At 40.1% G+C, this 19,548-nt stretch overlaps 1 protein-coding gene across 8 annotated transcripts in view; it reads left to right on the top strand.

Moving 5' to 3' along the window:
* The window catches only part of LMNTD1 (lamin tail domain containing 1), a 465,704-nt gene that overhangs the window by 284,115 nt on the left and 162,041 nt on the right, over positions 1-19,548 (top strand). The window contains exon 1 of one of the 8 annotated variants that reach the window (XM_029206162.1): positions 14,150-14,246. The exons of the other annotated variants lie outside the window; for them this stretch is intronic. The gene's annotated coding sequence lies outside the window, so the exon portion shown is untranslated. Of the gene's footprint in view, positions 1-14,149; positions 14,247-19,548 lie in introns of those variants that run through there. 8 annotated transcript variants of the gene reach the window in all.

Here is a 19,548-nt window from a genome sequence, read left to right as displayed (position 1 = left end):
CAATAATAGTGGGGGATGTTAACACCTCACTAACACCAATGGACAGATCATCCAAACAGAAAATTAATAAGGAAACACAAGCTTTAAGTGACATAATAGACCAGGTAGATTTAATTGATATTTATAGGACATTCCATCCACAAACAGCAGATGACACTTTCTTCTCAAGTGCACATGGGACATTCTCCAGGATAGATCATAGTATCACCTCACCCCCGTTAGAATGGGCATCATCAGAAAATCTACAAAGAACAAATGCTGGAGAGGGTGTGGAGAAAAGGGAACCCTCTTGCACTGTTAGTGGGAATGTAAATTGATACAGTCCCTATGGAGAACAGTATGGAGGTTCCTTAAAATACTAAAAATAGAATTACCACATGATCCAGCAATCCCACTACTGGGCATATACCCAGAGAAAAGCATAATTCAAAAAGACACATGCACCCCCATGTTCATTGCGGCACTACTTACAATAGCCAGGTCATGGAAGCAACCTAAATGCGCATTGACAGACGAACGTATAAAGAAGATGTGGTACATATATACAATGGAATATTACTCTTCCATAAGAAGGCACGAAATTGGGTCATTTGTTGAGACGTGGATGGATCTAGAGACTGTCATACAGAGGGAAGTAAGTCAGAAAGAGAAAAACTAATATTGTATATTAACGCATATATGTGGAACCTAGGAAATGGTACAGATGAACCGGTTTGCAGGGCAGAAATTGAGACACAGATGTAGAGAACAAACGTATGGACACCACGGGACAGCAAGGGGTGGGGATGGTGGTGGTGTGATGAATTGGGAGATTGGGATTGACATGTATACACTGATGTGTATAAAATTGATAACTAACAAGAACCTGCTGTATAAGAAAAATAAAATAAAATTTTTAAAAAAATAGTATGTTGGCACACATGGCCAAAATCAAATGGTAACGATGATGTTTTAGGCTGGATAATCCCCACCCTCACCCCCCACCAAATAGCCACATACTAATCCCAGAATCTGTGGACGTTACCATATATGGTAAAAGGGACTTTGCAGACATGATGAAGTTAAGGATTTTGAGATGGGAGATTTTACTGGAGTATCTGGGTGGGCGCATTGTTGTAATCACAAGGATTCTTCTAAAAGAGAGGCAGGAGGGGGCTTCCCTGGTGGCGCAGTGGTTGAGGGTCTGCCTGCCGATGCAGGGCACACGGGTTCGTGGCCCGGTCCGGGAAGGTCACACATGCTGTGCAGCGGCTGGGCCCGTGAGCCATGGCCGCTGAGCCTGCGCGTCCGGAGCCTGTGCTCCGCAACGGGAGAGGCCACAGCAGTGAGGGGCCCGCGTACCGCAAAAAAATAAAATAAAATAAAAGAGAGGCAGGAGGGTCAAAGACAAAGGAGTAGGTGTGATAAGGGAAGCCAAAGGTTAGAGTGATGTGAGGAAAGGGCCACTAGCCAAGGAACACAAGTGGCCTCTAGAAACTGAAAAAGACGAGTGAATTCTCCCCTGGAACTGCAAGGAGGAACCACTGTAGCCAACACCCTAATTTTAATCCCATAAGACTCACTTTAGACTTCTGATCTCCCAAACTGTAAGAGAATAAATTCCTCTTGTTTTTAGCCATTAAGTCTATGATAGTTTATGACAGCAGAAATAGGAAACTAATACAGATGGCAAGCAGATGACTGACATTTGTGAAACATTGCTTTAGCAAGTGTCTGAGTGCAGGTGTTTTATGTCGTTGATCAAGGCAATAGTCATAAGCTACAGTTACCAGGCTTTGTTGTATTTTGTGTATTCATCATTCAACAAATATTTCTGCATGTTGTTCACTACCCTGGTGTATAATTCATCTGGATCTGGAGACGTGAAATCATTTTTGTAATTTAGTGATAATCATTATAATAATTAGGTCAGGCATTGTTCTAAGAACTTTATACATATCACTAACTATGGGCTATTATCTAAACTATGGGATGGTGTTTGTTATAATCCCCATTTTATAGATGACCTTGCTGAGGAATGGAGAGGTAAAATACTTACCCAGGGTCACACAGTTTCGGAATCAGCTTTGAAACTCTAGGTCTGTCTCTGTCTGGAGCCTGGATTTTTACCAGGTTTAAGGAGACCTAAATTTCTCTTCCAATTTCCTTGCCTCACTTGGGCTTCAGTTTCCCATTACAATGTTGGATTACTATCCAGGCTGCAGAAGACAAAGCAAAATAAGATGGGAATAGTTCTACATTCCTTCTGCCATCTGATGACATTAAACAATTTCCTATCCGTATATGCTGTCAATTCTGAATGCTTGTCACACAATATTTACTAAGACTGTGTTTGCTAAAAATTTTCTCAGTAGGAAGCTACTTCAAATATAAAATAACATCAAGTAAACAGTTTTTAACAATACTAAACAAAAAAAAATCATAGAGAAGTAGTAAAAATGTAATGCTCAGTTAAGACGCCGTTAATTTCCTTTGCAGGAATTTAGACTAGTCTGTGCTTTTGCTCTTGCCTTTTGGAAAAGCGATAGAGGTTTTCTCCTCTATTTAGGCACTTTGGGCATCAGGTCTCTCTTCTGAAAAGTTGAAGTTGGACTGGAAGATCTCTGTGGCTTCATTCAGTTCTTAAACTCAGTGACATCAAAATATATGTTTGTTTGTTTTTGCGGGAAAAAAATAATTCAGCGGAATCCTGCCTGTTAATATGACTCTGGTTTACCAGTAAATATCCCAGCCGTTTCTGACAAGTGCCTTTGACGCTAGACTTGTTGCTGATCTTATAGGCTACTTATGAAATGGGCTTCTTTTCAGTGGGTGGGACCATTTCGCTGTGGTTACTTAAACGATCTACCTTGCTCCTCTGAACTTCCTACCTCTTGGAGAAAATCGGAAACTGAGTTCTCATTTATTTTAGCTTGATCTACTCTTCTCCAAATACCGCGTGCTTCAGCCACATCAGTTATTAACATCACTTAGCTGGCAGGCTTAGAAATGTCCAAAGTCAAGAATGCTGCAGAAGAAATATGTGCATTAGATATATGGTTGGACTAGATGACTTCTTAGGGTGATGAGCTGTCTCAATTTTCCGGGGACTAACCCAATTTTAACACTGAAAGTCCCCAAACCCAGGGATCTCTAAATTCTGGGGAAACCAGGATGGTTGGTCACCCTTTCTGAGGTTCTTTAAATCCTAAGACTCTAGATCAAGTGCTGTCCAGCAGAAGTTTCTCCAATGATGGAAATATTCTACAGCTACACTATCCAACTCAATAGCTTATGTGGCTATTGAGCACCAGAAATGTGGACAGTGCAACTGAGGAACTGAATTTTTAATTCAATTACCTTAAATATAAGTAGCCACATGTGACAAGTGGCTACTATACGGAACAGCTCAGCCCTAGGTGCTGCCATGAAAATGCTCATTAGTGAGATGTTTAGTGCAAAATGGTACGATTGCACACGTGTCTGACACAACCCCCCAGCTTTATGACCTGTGTCCATTGTTATACTGACAAGGCAGTATAAAAGTTTGTCCGGGAATATTGATAAGACCTACCTTTATCACGCTCGAGGTCAAAGGATAGAATGGCCCTTAGAGAAACATGTGATTTAAGTTCTGTAGTAAGTCTGAGTTTCAGTAGGTGGGTAATCACATCCAAATAAAAACACTCTGGTAGTTAGAACTTTGTGGATTTGCTGCTGTGACATAAAAGCGGTTGTGGATTTTAGGTGTATGAAGAGTGAGCCCTTTTGACCTAGCCTGGTGGTTTAGTGAAGTTAGGGATATTATACCAAATTAAGTTCCAACTTGGAATGAAGACTGATTTAAATTTTTCCTCTCTAAGAAAAACCCAGGGAACTGAAGTTTGTTTCATTATATCAAAGTGAGCCGTCAGCAGAGAGAAAAGCACAATATTACATCCTAAAGAAGAGAGAGTATTTTCTTGAATTGCAGAATGTTGACACCATACATCTGTTCAACATCAAAGCTGTTGGTTATAAATCTTGCAGATAACTGATCATCCTGAATCCACAAAGGCACAAGTTGAAAGAGAAGTTGGAACGTCAGAGGAGGCAAAGAAACTCCACAGCCCCTGCACGAGCTGAAGCCGGTTACAGTGGGACATAAATCTTAGGTTTCTGCAGGACAGGGCTGTCTATTTAAATGCTAATGTGCAACCTGGCATATCCTAGGAATTAAAGTGCTGAAGCAGGCAGCGGTACTGGAAATTTCAGTGTTGTTGAATATTCAGTATCCCTGTGCTAAAGAGCTCAGGTGTACTTTTAAATGTCAGAGAACAAAGCACAGCTCTCACTATGCTCTGCTCTGAATTCTTCAGCCACATTCCATTTTTTAAAGAAAGTATGGGTCAAGTTTTGAATTTTCAGAGATTTTTATTCAGTTGGTCTGATAAGCAAAACAAGAGGTCATCGCCTGTGAATTTTACACAGGGTATTAATTAAAAGGCAAATTCAAAAGTCCTTGGTTAAATTTTTTTTAAAGATCTCTTAAAGTCTCAATCATTGTCAGCTGTGAGAACTGAAAATTTTCGGGTATTTAAGGTGAATTTCAGGGTTTTGTCTATTTTCTTACTCTGTATTTATGCAGCACATTGAAGCCATATTAATATAATATCAGTGAGCCAGCAATAGGCAGGCACTTTGAGAGGTCGTAATAACTGTTATTAAAGTTAGCGCCTTGGGCTTCCCTGGTGGCGCAGTGGTTGCGAGTCCGCCTGCCGATGCAGGGGACACAAGTTCGTGCCCCGGTCCGGGAGGATCCCACATGCCGCGGAGCGGCTGGGCCCGTGAGCCATGGCCGCTGAGCCTGCGCGTCCGGAGCCTGTGCTCCGCAACGGGAGAGGCCACAACAGTGAGAGGCCCGCGTACTGCAAAAAAAAAAAAAAAAAAAAATTAGTGCCTTGAGGAAAGGAAGAAGCTGTCTAGAGGCTGAGTTTCCAGAAGGTCAGTTATATAGTTAAGTATCATCGCTATATGGATAACTGCTACAGTCTCCAGAGAACATGACTTCTCGGAATTCACTCTATACTTATATAGTCTTCCACATGTCAGGCATGGAGCTAGGTGCTGGGGATGTGATAACAATAATACTGATGAACACTCGTATACTAACTGCCCTGTGAATAGCACTGTCAATGCTTTACATATATTAACTCATTTAATCCTGTAAGGTTGTAAACACCTTTATGAGGTAAGTATTTATGGATGGGGAAAATGAGGCATGAAGGTTAGGTAACTTGGCCAAGCTAATACATCCTGTAAGTGACGAAAATGGGATTCAAGCCCAGATAGTCTAATCCCAAATTCAATACTCTTTTAAAACCTCTATACATAGTGCCTTAGTCTTTAATGATACATTCTACTGTAGTAACATTTTGACCAATCCTCTCTTCCAAATTTCTTTAGGTATTTTTTTTTTTAATAAAATCCTAGTTATCACTAGCCTTGAGGTTTTCCCCATAGTGTGATGACTTGCCTATATTGGATGTCACAAATGTTTGTGGTACAGTGTAGTGTAAGGTTTTGGAGCCAAAGGAACTGGGATTGGAATCCCAGCTCAGCCACCTCCTCAGTGCATGATTTCAGTTTATTCATCTGCAAAATAGGAATAATGGAGTTATTGTGAGGGTTCAATGAGATAATGCTATAAGGTTTTTAGTACAGAACCTGGCACATAACCAGCTTGCAGTAAATGCTCACTGCTATTGTTTGAGTGAATTATTTGTTTTAAACAACCTGTAAGCATTACTGCCACTTTGAACTAGAAATGAACCTAGAAATATGGAGCCTGAGAGACCTGAGAGGATCTGGGCCAAACCCTAGAGCTGAGAAGTGAGGTCCAGTCAGACAAGAATCCTGATCACTTGATGTCCACTGGAGTTTCTTTATACAGAGAGATCGTTGCTCCCTCCCTCCATCCATCCCTTCCTTCCTTCTATTACAAACTCACTCCTCACTCCTCACTCACTCAATATACGTTTTATTAAGCACCTGCAAATGTTCCAGGCTCTGTGATAAGGATAAAGCCAGAGCTGGGTTTCAACTCCTGACTCAGTTTATGCTATAGCAGTGGTTCTTAGAGTGTAGACCCTGGCCCAGCAGCAGCATTCCTTGTTGTGATGTTTAATTTCATGTGTTAACTTGACTGGGCCATCGGACACCTAGATGTTTGGCCAAACATTATTCTGGATGTGTCTGTGAGGGTGTCTCTGGATGAGATTAACATTTGAATTGATGGACTGAGTAAAGCAGATTGCCCTCCCCAATGTGGGTGGGCCTCAATCCGTCAATTGAAGACTTGGATAGAACAAAATGGCTGAGTAAGAGGGGACGTACGTGACGTACGTGAGCTGGGGTATCGGTCTTCTCCTGCATTTGGACTTAAACTTAAAAATTGGCTCTACTTGGTTCTCAAGTCTGCTGGCCTTTGGTTGTTTTTTTTTTTAACCTTTTAATTTTTTAATTTTCAAATTTTTATTGGAGTATGGTTGATTTACAACGTTGTGTTTGTTTCTGCTGTACAGCGAAGTTAGTCAGTTATACATATATCCACTCTTTTTTAGATTCTTTTCCCATATAGGTCGTTACAGAGTATTGAGTAGAGTTCCCTGTGCTATATACAGTAGGTCCTTATTAGTTATCTATTTTATATATAGTGGTATGTATATGTCAATCCCAATCTCCCAATTTATCGCTCTCGCCTTTTCTCCCCTGGTAACCATAAGATTGTTTTCTACCTCTGTGACTCCTATTTCTGTTTTGTAAATAAGTTCATTTGTACCATTTTTTTTAGAGTCCACATATAAGCGATATCAAATGATATTTGTCCTTCTCTATCTGACTTACTTCACTCAAATCTCTGGGTCCATCCATGTTGCTACAATGGCATTATTTCATTCTTTTTTTATGGCTGAGTAATATTCCATTATATGTGTGTATCACATCTTCTTTATCCATTCCTCTCTCGACGGACATTCAGGTTGCTTCCATATCTTGGTTACTGTAAATGGTGTTGCAGTGAACATCGGGGTGCATGTATCTTTTCGAACTATGCTAGCCTTTGGACTAGAGCTCACACTGTCAGCTCTCCTGGGTTTCCAGCTTGCTTACTGCAGATCTTGGGACTTCTCAGCCTCCATGACCACATGAGCAAATTCTTTTAAATCAATCAACCAATCAATCTTATTGGCTCCACCTGAGAGTGGGGCCCTGCAACCTGTGTCTAGCCAAGCCCCCTGATGGGCACTAAAGCTTAAGAACCACTGTGCTCGAGGCACATGTCCCAGATTGACCTGACCAGCCAGGAGGGCAGAATTTTGACACCAGCAGAGTTAACTTCCTGAGTCATTACTTATTTTCAGATATCACAAATGAATGTTGCTTGCCTGATCTAGCCCATTTTGACGGCATATCTTCCCTTCAGTAACAGCCAGGAAGCCCTGGTTGTCCAATCTCTCTTAATGAGTTTAGTGTATATAGATATGAATGTTGGATAAATAAACATATATATAAATAAATATGTTGGATATTTATTCTTGGTGTTGCTCAATATAAATATATTCTAAAGACTAACTGAAAACAGGCAAGAAAGCTCGCCTCAAAACCCCCGAGGATTCGAACTTTTATTTTTCATGTGTGATGGACCTTATCTAAGGCAAGAGGGCTACAGGGATGATATGACATTTTTACACTACCCGGAGTTCAGCAGAGCCTGCTGGAGTTCCATGGTGCTGCCTCACCGGGTGCTCGGGTCTCTATTATCCCTTCCCCATGATTGAACATGCAGCTCTGTTCTTGGGCTCTTCAAGGACAATCAGAGGTGCTGCAGGAATTCTCATTCTGCTGTGCTACTAGCAAATAACGTGGTGCGCTGTCCTCAGGGCTGTTCTGGGTTCCTGTGAACTGTTGGTGGTGCCCATTTGCCATTTTCATTGAAAGTAAGAGTCCGTCATGAAAGTCACAGACTTTTTCTTGCCTCAAGGAAGATCATCCAGAAAGAGTTTCATTTCTTTCCTAATAGAAGGAGCACTTGAACAGGTAACAGACCTTTTGTGTCAAACACACTGAACTAATACGTGGTCAATGTATAATGTACCCACGGGGTAAGACAGACCTTCGGTCAAATAGCACACTCTGGAATTCTTTGCAGACAGAGCAGCAGTCTATTTTTTAGTAAATAACGCATAACAAATAGATTGTAACGTGTAATGGGCTATTAATCAAATAGTCCAATCTTACATCATTTGTCATCACCCACATATATTCATTGAGAGCTGCTGTGTACAAGGCAGTGTCAGATGCCATGCTACAGACACACACACACACACACACACACACACACACACACCTTAAATCATCATCATCACCACCAGGTATATACTAGTGCCTACCATGTACAAGCCAGTGTCCTAGGTAATCATGCACAGACACCCAAAAAATAAAAAGCCCTTTGCTGAGTGCCTTGATTAAGTCACCATATATACGTGTGTGTATATATATATATACACACACACACTACTCATATCCTCTCAACATCAATAGGAGGCAGGCATTGTTGTTACCATTTTATAGATGAGAAAGTGGCATACGGAATTGTGGAATAATTTGCTCAACATCACTTATTTTGTGAGATGGAAAAACCAGATCTTAAATCTACATCTTTCTGAATCCAAACCCTGTAAATGTTTTCTGTGCTTCCAGCAGTTTTTTATTGAAGTGATAAGTCATAACACATACATTAACAAAAATAAAAACAAAGAAGCCCTCAACAGTAATGCAAATCTGCGAATACCAAGTGACAGGTGAGGGGTAAGAAGAGTACGTATCAAAGAAACAGATGGACGTGGGTACTGTTCTACCAAGGTCCAGCTAGGAAATCAGAAACCACACCAGGCATTTTCATGAAGAAATTGACCAGATGGTTATTGGAGGACTGAAAATGCAAAGGGGAAGGAAGCCAGAGGTAACTGCAGGTGGCAGCCGTAGGAACAAAGATGGGAGTTGGAGTTATCAGAACTTAAAAGCTCGGAGGAGGGGCCCTGCCCAGTAGAGGCAGTCCTCTGAGGAGGGGGCACTGACTGGCTGGTGGGGTAATTCTGAAAGGGGGTGGTAAAGTGGTCCTGGGAAGCTGGGGGTGGAGTGGAATCTGAAAACCGCAACCAATTGTCACTGCAACTGCTGTGGATGAAAATAAAAAGACATCGCTGGGCAGACCCTCAAAGGAGTAGGAAGCAGCCAGGATGCCCAGACAGCAGACAGAGAGATAAGTTCCCTTCTCCTCCTTCAGCCCTGCAGTCTGCTGCTACGAGCAGAGCCTGGCAGGGACCCAGCCGGCAGAGCAGAAATGTCTGCTTCCGAACCGCTCACTGCTCTTCACTAATGACACCCACCTCCGCCCTAACTGGTTCATGAACTTGGAGGCAGGGCCCCATGTATGCGGGGTTCAGCCTCATTTATACCCTTGGTTCCATTTGGTGCGGCTCCACCCATGGTCTTGGCTCAGTTCCCTCTAGTGGATTAAAAAAGGTAACATTTGCTGAGCTGTCCACCACAACTCAGTAACTGGTACCCGAGTCCACTGATTTAACTCTTTTTAACTTCAGGAGTTGCTCCTCATACATTTCCCCCTTTAATAGAATAGATTTAACTCCCACTTGGTATGTATTTCTGATTTTCTTCTATTTTTACAAACGGAAGCCCGCCAGTGTTTATTTTTTCTTTTTCCACATTATTTTCTTCTGATCAGAACTAGTCATCATTTTTATCCCAAGTTGTGGATGAAATTCCTGGCATCTGGGACTTCAGAGGGAAGGATAGCTATGGCAAAAAGAACCCTCAAGTAAAATAAATCAGCTCTCCAGGCTTCAGACCAGTGCTGGTTCATGATGAACTTTTCTCTAGTGAAAAATAAAGACAATGCCAGGAACTATGAGAGGCAACAGGGCACCATGGTTAAGGGTGAGGGCCGTGGAGCCAATCAGACTGGCTTGAATTCTGGCTCTATGACCTTCTGGATGTTACATATCCTTTCTGCACCTCAGTTTTCTCATCTGTGTAATGGCTGTAATAAAACTAGCTGTAGCAAAGGTACTTATGAAGATTTGTTGTTATTACGTGCAAGCGTATAGAACAGTAAGTGCTCAATAAATGCTAATAATATTATTATTTGGGGACAGGTTAAGGATGCCAATGGCTCTTCCTTGGGAAGGACTGCTTATATTCAGAGATGACATCATTCCTACTATTTTGATCTGAAAATGCTGTTTCTTGCATAAAATGGACTTGACAGTAAATGCAGTGAAATCAGTCTTAGAACACTGTAATGAAATACTCCTAAGATATATAAAGCAATGAACAAACATCAAACAAGAATTTGCTCAGGGCTTTTGAGTTTATAAACTAGTAATTTACTCATTCAACATCAATATACTGGTTGCCAGCCATGTACCTGCCACCCCCTGAGACCGTGCTGGAAATACTATGACGAGCAAGACAGACATGGCTCCTGTCCTCAGGATGGTAACCGTCTACAGGGCTTTTCACATAACTTGTTTAATTTGACCCCCATAATCACCCTGGGAAAGGGTAATATTATTATTATTATTATCCCTGTTTTCAAGAGAAAACTGAAACCTCATGAAGGGAAATGTCATTCCTTGCACAGCACAGCAGAAAAAATTTGGGGTTCTTTTCATCATAACATAATGATATACTGTATGTTGGTCTAGTCCTTCTGCCAGGAAATGTATCTCTGCTCTTATAATGGAAGCCTGTGGGAAAATGTGCTTAATAAACTTGTATGAATCTCGGTTTTTCTGAAACACATCTAGTCTGTGAAATGAGACTGAGTATAGATTTGGAAGTTTTTTCCCAAATAGAACACATGGCTCTGGAATTTAGCAATTAGGTCTCCAACCATCTTACCTCTTACTATTTGTGGACTGAAGGGTGTGAATTGTATCTTTAATGCCTTCTGACCTCTTCTTTCCACCTTCTTTATGACCTTTCTGCCTCTCCTATCCCCCAAGAGGGGACTTTACTATGCTAATATGCCTTGTGGATCTCCAAGTGGGGGAACAGAGCATACGTTGGTTCTCTTCTATTTCTATCCATTTATTTTTTTCTCCCATTATCTTTTTAAAAACATTTTATTGGAATATAGTTGATTTACAATGTTGTGTTAGTTTTAGGCATACAGCAAAGTGATTCAGTTATACATACACATGTATTCATTCTTTTTCAGATTTTCTTCCCAAATAGGTTACTATAAAATACTGAGTAGAGTTCCCTTGGCTGTACAGTAGGTCCTTGTTAGTTATCTATTTTAAATATAGTAGTGTGTGTATTTTAATCCCAAGCTCCTAATTTATCCTGCCCCTCCCCACCCCACGTTTCCCCTTTGGTAAACATAAATTTGTTTTTGAAATCTGTGAGTCTGTTTCTGTTTTATAAAGAATTTCATTTATATCATTTTTTAAAATTAGATTCCACATATAAGTGATATCATATGGTATTTGTCTTTCTCTGTCTGACTTCCTTCACTTAGTATGATAATCTCTAGGTCCATCCATGTTGCTGCAAATGGCATTACTTTCTTTCTGTTTTTTTTTAGTGGCTGAATAATATTCCATTGTATATATGTACCACATCTTCTTTATCCATTCCTCTCTCAATGGACATTTAGGTTGCTTCCCTGTCTTGGTTATTGTAAATAGTGTCGCAATGAACGTTGGGGTACGTGTGTCTTTTCTTTCTTTCTTTTTTTTTTTTTTTTTTTTGCGGTATGCAGGCCTCTCACTGTTGTGACCTCTCCCGTTGTGGAGCACAGGCTCCGGACACGCAGGCCCAGGGGCCACAGCTCACAGGCCCAGCCGCTCCGTGGCACGTGGGATCCTCCTGGACTGGGGCACGAACCTGCATCCCCCGCATCGGCAGGCGGACTCTCAACCACTGCGCCACCAGGGAAGCCCTTTTTTTAAAATTTTATTTTATTTATTTTTTATACAGCAGGTTCTTATTAGTCATCAATTTTATACACATCAGTGTGTACATATCAATCCCAATTGCCCAATATATTTTAGAATTATGGTTTTACCTGTATATATGCCCAGGAGTGGTGTTGCTGGATCATACGGTAGTTCTATTTTTAGTTTTTAAAGAAAACTCCATACTGTTCTCCATGGTGGTTGTACTGTTTTACATTCCCACCAACAGTGTAGACTATACATAGAAAATCCTAAAGATGCTTCCATAAAACTACCAGAGCTCATCAATGAATTCAGTAAAGTTACAGGATACAAAATTAATACACAGAAATCTCTCACATTCTTATGCACTGACAATGAAAGATTGGAAAGAGAAATTAAGGAAACAATCCCATTTACCATCAGATCAAAAAAATAAAATACCTAGGAATAAACCTACCTAAGGAGACAGAAAACCTGTACTCTGAAAACAATAAGATGCCAATGAAAGAAATCAAAGATGGCACAAACAGATGGAAAGATATACCATGTTCTTGGATTGGAAGAATCAATATTGTCAAAATGACTATACTACCCAAGGCAATCTACAGATTCAATGTAATCCCTCTCAAATCACCAATGGCATTTTTCACAGAAGTAGAACAAATTTTTTTTTAATTTGTATGGAAACACAAAAGACTCTGAATAGCCAAAGCAATCCTGAGAAAGAAAAACAGAGCTGGAGAAGTCAGGCTCCCTGACTTCAGACTATACTACAAAGCTACAGTAATCAAAACAATATGGTACTTACTCCCTTTATCTTTTAAGCAATGTTTCCTAAGGGGAGAGTTGATAACAGTTTAAGATGATAAAAATGTCAAGTCTCAAAGGAAAGGAATTCTGAAGTGACAGGCAAGAGGGTCGATGATTTTAGTATGCACTCTCCCCTCAAATCATAGCACACATTGGCTTTCTGCTCTTTGTTTTAGCTTTTGTTCCATTAATCTCTCATGAAGCTACAGTCACTGGAATAAGGTATTCATGTTACATCCACACCATGGACTTTTTTTTTTTTTTTTTTTGGCGGTACACAGGCCTTTCACTGTTGTGGCCTCTCCCGTTGCAGAGCACAGGCTCTGGACGCGCAGGCTTAGTGGCCATGGCTCACAGGCCCATCTGCTCCGCGGCATGTGGGATCTTCCCAGACTGGGGCATGAACCCGTGTCCCCTGCATAGGCAAGCGGACTCTCAACCACTGTGCCACCAGGGAAGCCCCACACCATGGACTTTTGAGGTAGTATGGCAGGTGCCTTTCATACACAGGCTTATAAATCCTTACAAGAGCCCCAACAGGTAGGTACCTGGTATACAAAAATGGAAACAGAAATTGCCTTTAAATCTCCTTCCTCCTCTGCCTCCTTTTTTATAACAATGTGGAAACTTAATTAAAGAAAGGATTTACAGATAGGTTAAGTGAATAAGTCACCCAACTAAAAATCATTGGAGCTAAGATTTGAACCTAGAGCTCTTTGGCAGCAAAGTCTGTGCTTTTCCACTTATACTAGTACTTCTCAAACTTTATACAGCCAGACGTGAATTCCACAAGCTATTAAAATGACATCCTTGATCAAATATGCTTGTGAAACACTGAATGCAGTCAATTTATTTGGAGATTCACAGTGCATATTTAGCAAATTTAGACATTAAGAAGGACTGCTAAATAGAAAAAAAAAACTGTTTATTTAGCTTAACCTAGCATTTGAGTTTCTATTTCTTTCCTGGTTTAAACACTTAAAACATTCTCTATAGGATGAAGAAATGGGGCTCTGCAATGCAGCAGTCAAAACAATGAGAAAACCGGGACAACTGCTAGCCTTAGATAAAAGACCTCCCTGTGGAACTACGTTCACTGTCTGGGTCAGGATGATCTGTTAAAATCTAGAAGGCAGTGTTAGTTATGGTCTTAGGAACAGAAAGTGTCATGTAGGGAAAGGAAAATGTCCTTTAAAAGGGAGAGAGGTCTAGGTGGAAAGGATTCCATGTAGCTGGAAGTAGAGCTACAGTATGCTAAGTGAGCAGGAAGAGGCTGTAATTAAAAATAGAATCGTCAGGTTGTAATTTTATATACAGTTATAATTGGGTCCTTTCTCATTTTTCAGATCAATACCAATAAGAGAGGCTGATTCATTTTCCCAGGGTGACCAACCATCTCAGTTTGCAGGACTTTCAGTCTAAAATTGGAAGAGTCCTGGATAAACCTGGACAGTAGGTAACCCTACATTTACTGAAAAATGATTATTTGTTAAGGTTGTTACTAATACTCAGGTACCACATCCATGTAATCTGAACACATTTTTAAAGTTTGTTAATTTCATCAAGGGAGTTCATTACACGGATAACTGATGGTACAGTTTTTATGTAGAGTAAAGCATTGTCACACGTTAGATGCTAATCATATAGTTTGGGATTTATCAGGGACCCATCGAATATTTATTCGTAGCAAGTCAGATCAGAGGGCAGTGTAATTAATCTGATATTGGCCCCGTTAGTAAAGTAGGCCTGGCCCAAGGAGAACTGTGCCAATTCGAGGGCTGACAGGATCCACCTGGGAGGCAGGAAAAACTAAGTTTCAAGGTGGCTGCAGCCTCCAGCAAGTGCTCAGCCCCAGAAGTCCATGAATCAAGTTCAGAGAGATTGACAGCCTGAAGCCAGTTGGCCTATGTAAGAGTAGCAGGGATGTGGGCCCTGAATTGGAATGCAAGGCAAAGCTTCAGCTTCTGGGTAGAACTACCAAGAGCAAAGGTGGACCAGTTCTCAAGGGCAAGGCAAGAGCAGGAGGTGACTGGGAACATCTAGGAGGAGTGAGAGGCAATGTGTGGACCTGCACACAGGGCCTCACACCCATATGTAGGGCAGCCTGCAAGGTGTTTACTTGGATCCCTAGCCTAATCCAAGCCAGTGGACTCCCTTCAAGATATATTTTTTTTAATTTCATTTAATTTTTTTTTATACAGCACATCCTGATTAGTCATCAGTTTTATACACATCAGTGTATGCATGTCAATCCCAATCTCCCAATTCATCCCACTCCCACCCCCCCACGCGGCTTTCCCTCCTTGGTGTCCATACATTTGTTCTCTACATCTGTGTCTCAATTTCTGCCCTGCAAACCGGTTCATCTGTACCATTTTTCTAGGTTCCACATATATGCGTTAATATATGATATTTGTTTTTCTCTTTCTGACTTACTTCACTCTGTATGACAGTCTCTAGATCCATCCACATCTCTACAAATGACCCAATTTCGTTCCTTTTTGTGGCTGAGTAATATTCCATTGTATATATATACCACATCTTCTTTATACATTCGTCTGTCAATGGCATTTAGGTTGCTTCCATGACCTGGCTATTGTAAAAAGTGCTGCAGTGAACATTGGGGTGCATATGTCTTTCTGAATTATGGTTTTCTCTGGGTATATACCCAGTAGTGGGATTGCTGGGTCATACGGTACTTCTATTTTTAGTTCTTTAAGGAACCTCCATACTGTTCTCCATAGTGGTTGTATCAATATACATTCCCACTAACAGTTCAAGAGGGCTCCCTTTTCTCCACACCCTCTCCAGCATTTGTTGTTTATAGATTTTCTGATGATGCCCATTCTAACTGGTGTGAGGTGATACCTCATTGTATTTTTGATTTGCATTTCTCTAATAATTAGTGATGTAGAGCAGCTTTTCATGTGCTTCTTGGCCATCTGTATGTCTTCTTTGGAGAAATGTCTATTTAGGTCTTCTGCCCATTTATGGATTGGGTTGTTTGTTTTTCTAATATTGAGCTGCATGAGCTGTTTATATACTTTGGAGATTAATCCTTTGTCCATTGATTCGTTTGCAAATATTTTCTCCAATTCTGAGTATTGTCTTTTCCCCTTGTTTATTTATGGTTTCCTTTGCTGGGCAAAAACTTTGAAGTTTCATTAGATCCCATTTGTTTATTTTGGTTTTTATTTCCATTACTCTAGGAGGTGGATCAAAAAAGATCTTGCTGTGATTTATGTCAAAGAGTGTTCTTCCTATGTTTTCCTCTAAGAGTTTTATAATGTCTGGTCTTACATTAAGGTCTCGAATCCGTTTTGAGTTTATTTTTGTGTATGGTGTTAGGCAGTGTTCTAATTTCATTCTTTTACCTGTAGCTGTCCAGTTTTCCCAGCACCACTTATTGAAGAGACTGTCTTTTCTCCATTGTATAACCTTGCCTCCTTTGTCATAGATTAGTTAACCATAGGTGCATGGGTTTATCTCTGGGCTTTCTATCTCATTCCATTGATCTATGTTTCTGTTTTTGAGCCAGTACCATATTGTCTTGATTACTGTAGCTATGTGGTATAGTCTGAAGTCAGGGTGTCTGATTCCTCCAGCCCCGTTTTTTCCCTCAAGACTGCTTTGGCTATTCGGGGTCTTTTGTGTCTCCATACAAATTTTAAGATTTTTTGTTTTAGTTCCTTAAAAAACACCATTGGTAATTTGATAGGGATTGCACTGAATCGGTAGATTGCTTTGGGTAGTATAGTCATTTTCACAATATTGATTCTTCCAATCCCACAACATGGTATATCTCTCCATCTGTTGGTATCATCTTTAATTTCTTTCATCAGTGTCTTATAGTTTTCTGCATACAGGTAGTTTGTCTCCCTAGGTAGGTATATTCCTAGGTATTTTACTCTTCTTGTTGCAGTGGTAAATAGGAGTGATTCCTTAATTTCACTTTCAGATTTTTCATCATTAGTGAATAGGAATGCAACAGATTTCTGTGCATTAATTTTGTATCCTGAAACTTTATCAAACTCATTGATTAGCTCTAATAGTTTTCTGGTGGCATCTTTAGGATTCTCTAAGTATAGTATCATGTCATCTGCAAACAGTGACAGTTTTACTTCTTCCTTTCCCATTTGTATTACTTTTCTTTCTTTTTCTTCTCTGATTGCCATGGCTAGTACTTCCAAAACTATGTTGAATAATAGTGGTGAGAGTGTACATCCTTGACCTGTTCCTGATCTTAGAGGAAATGGTTTCAGTTTTTCACCATTGAGAATGATGTTTGCTGTGGGTTTGTCATATATGACCTTTATTATGTTGAGGTAGGTTCCCTCTATGTCCACTTTCTGGAGAGTTTTTATCATAAAATGGTGTTGAATTTTGTCAAAAGCTTTTCCTGCATCTATTGAGATGATCATATGGTTTTTATTCTTCAATTTGTTAATATGGTTTATCACATTGATTGACTAACGTATATTGAAGAATCCTGCATCCCTGGGATAAATCCCATTTGATCATGGTGTATGATCCTTTCAATGTGTTGTTGGATTCTGTTTGCTAGGATCTTGTTGAGGATTTTTGCGTCTATATTCATCAGTGATATTGCTCTGTAATTTTCTTTTTTTTTATAGTATCTTTGTCTGGTTTTGGTATCTGGGTGACGGTGGCCTCATAGAATGAGTTTGGGAGTGTTCCTTCCTCTGCCATTTTTTGAACGAGTTTAAGAAGGATGGGTGTTAGCTCTTCTCTAAATGTTTGATAGAATTCACCTGTGAAGCCATCTGGTCCTGGACTTTGGTTTGTTGGAAGATTTTTTTTTTTTTTGCGGTACGCGGGCCTCTCACTGCTGTGGCCTCTCCCGTTGCGGAGCACAGGCTCCGGACGCACAGGCTCAGCAGCCATGGCTCACGGGCCCAGCCGCTCCGTGGCATGCAGGATCCTCCCGGACCGGGGCACGAACCCGCGTCCCCTGCATCGGCAGGTGGACTCTCAACCACTGCGCCACCAGGGAAGCCCTTGTTGGAAGATTTTTAATCACAGTTTCAATTTCATTACTTGTGATTGGTCTGTTCATATTTTCTATTTCTTCCTGGTTCAGTCTTGGAAGGTTATACCTTTCTAAGAATTTGACCATTTCTTCCAGGTTGTCAATTTTATTGGCATAGAGTTGCTTGCAGTAGTCTCTTATATTTCTGCGGTGTCTGTTGTAACTTCTTTTTCATTTCTAATTTTATTGGTTTGAGTCCTTTCCCTCTTTTTCTTGATGAGTCTGGCTAAAGTTTTATTAACTCTGTTTATCTTCTCCAAGAACCAGCTTTTAGTTTTATTGATCTTTGCTATTGTTTTCTTTGTTTCTATTTCACTTATTTCTGCCCTGACCTTTATGATTTCTTTCCTTCTACTAACTTTGAGTTTTGTTTGTTCTTCTTTCTCTAGTTCCTTTAGGTGTAAGTTTAGATTGTTTATTTGAGATGTTTCTTGTTTCTTGAGGTAGGATTGTATTGCTATAAACTTCCCTCTTAGAACTGCTTTTGCTGTATCCCATAGGTTTTGGATCATCGTATTTTCACTGTCATTTGTCTCTAGGTATTTTTTGATTTCCTTTTTGATTTCTTCAGTGATCTCTTGGTTATTTAGTAATGTATTGTTTAGCCTCCATGTGTTTGTGTTTTTTACTGTTTTTCCCCTGTAATTCATTTCTAATCTCACAGCATTGTGGTCAGAAAAGTTGCTTGATATAATTTCAATTTTCTTAAATTTACTGAGGCTTGATTTGTGACCCAAGATGTGGTCTATCCTGGAGAAAGTTCCATGCTCACTTGAGAAGAAAGTGTCATCTGCTGTTTTTGGATGCAATGTCCAATAAATATCAACTAAATCTATCTGGTCTATTGTGTCATTTAAAGCTTGTGTTTTCTTATTTATTTTCATTTTGGATGATCAATTGGTGTAAGTGAGGTTTTAAAGTCCTCCACTATTATTGTGTTACTGTCGATTTCCTCTTTTTTAGCTGTTAGCAGTTGCCTTATATATTGAGGTGCTCCTTTGTTGGATGCATATATATTTATAATTGTTATATCTTCTTCTTAGAGTGATCCCTTGATCATTGTGGATTGTCCTTCCTTGTCTCTTGTAACATTCTTTATTTTAAAGTCTATTTTATCTGTTATGAGTATTGCTACTCCAGCTTTCTTTTGATTTCCATTTTCATGGAATACTTTTTCCATCCCCTCACTTTCAGTCTGTATGTGTCCCTAGGTCTGAAGTGAGTCTCTTGTAGACAGCATATAGATGGGTCTTGTTTTTGTATCCATTCAGCAAGCCTGTGTATTTTGGTTGGATCATTTAATCCATTGATGTTTAAGGTAATTATTGATACGTATGTTCCTATTATCATTTTCTTAATTGTTTTGTGTTTGTAGGTCCTTTCCTTCTCTTGTGTTTCCCACTTAGAGAAGTTCCTTTAGCATTTGTTGTGGAGCTGGTTTGGTGGTGCTGAATTCTCTTAGCTTTTGCTTGTCTGTAAAGCTTTTGATTTCTCCATCGAATCTGAATGAGATCCTTTCTGGGTAGAGTAATCTTGGTTGTAAGTTCTTCCCTTTCATCACTTTAAGTATATCATGCCATTCCCTTCTGGCTTGTAGAGTTTATGCTGAGAAATCAGCTGTTAACCTTATTGGAGTTCCCTTGTATGTTATTTGTCGTTTTTCCCTTGCTGCTTTCAGTAATTTTTCTTTGTCTTTAATTTTTG

Source organism: Monodon monoceros, unplaced genomic scaffold (assembly GCF_005190385.1).
Source record: "Monodon monoceros isolate NGI ecotype Baffin Bay Population unplaced genomic scaffold, NGI_Narwhal_1 Super_Scaffold_6, whole genome shotgun sequence".
NCBI classification, from domain to species: domain Eukaryota; kingdom Metazoa; phylum Chordata; class Mammalia; order Artiodactyla; family Monodontidae; genus Monodon; species Monodon monoceros.
The sequence above is the reverse complement of the archived record's forward strand: the minus strand, read 5'-3'. Positions and strand labels throughout refer to the sequence as shown.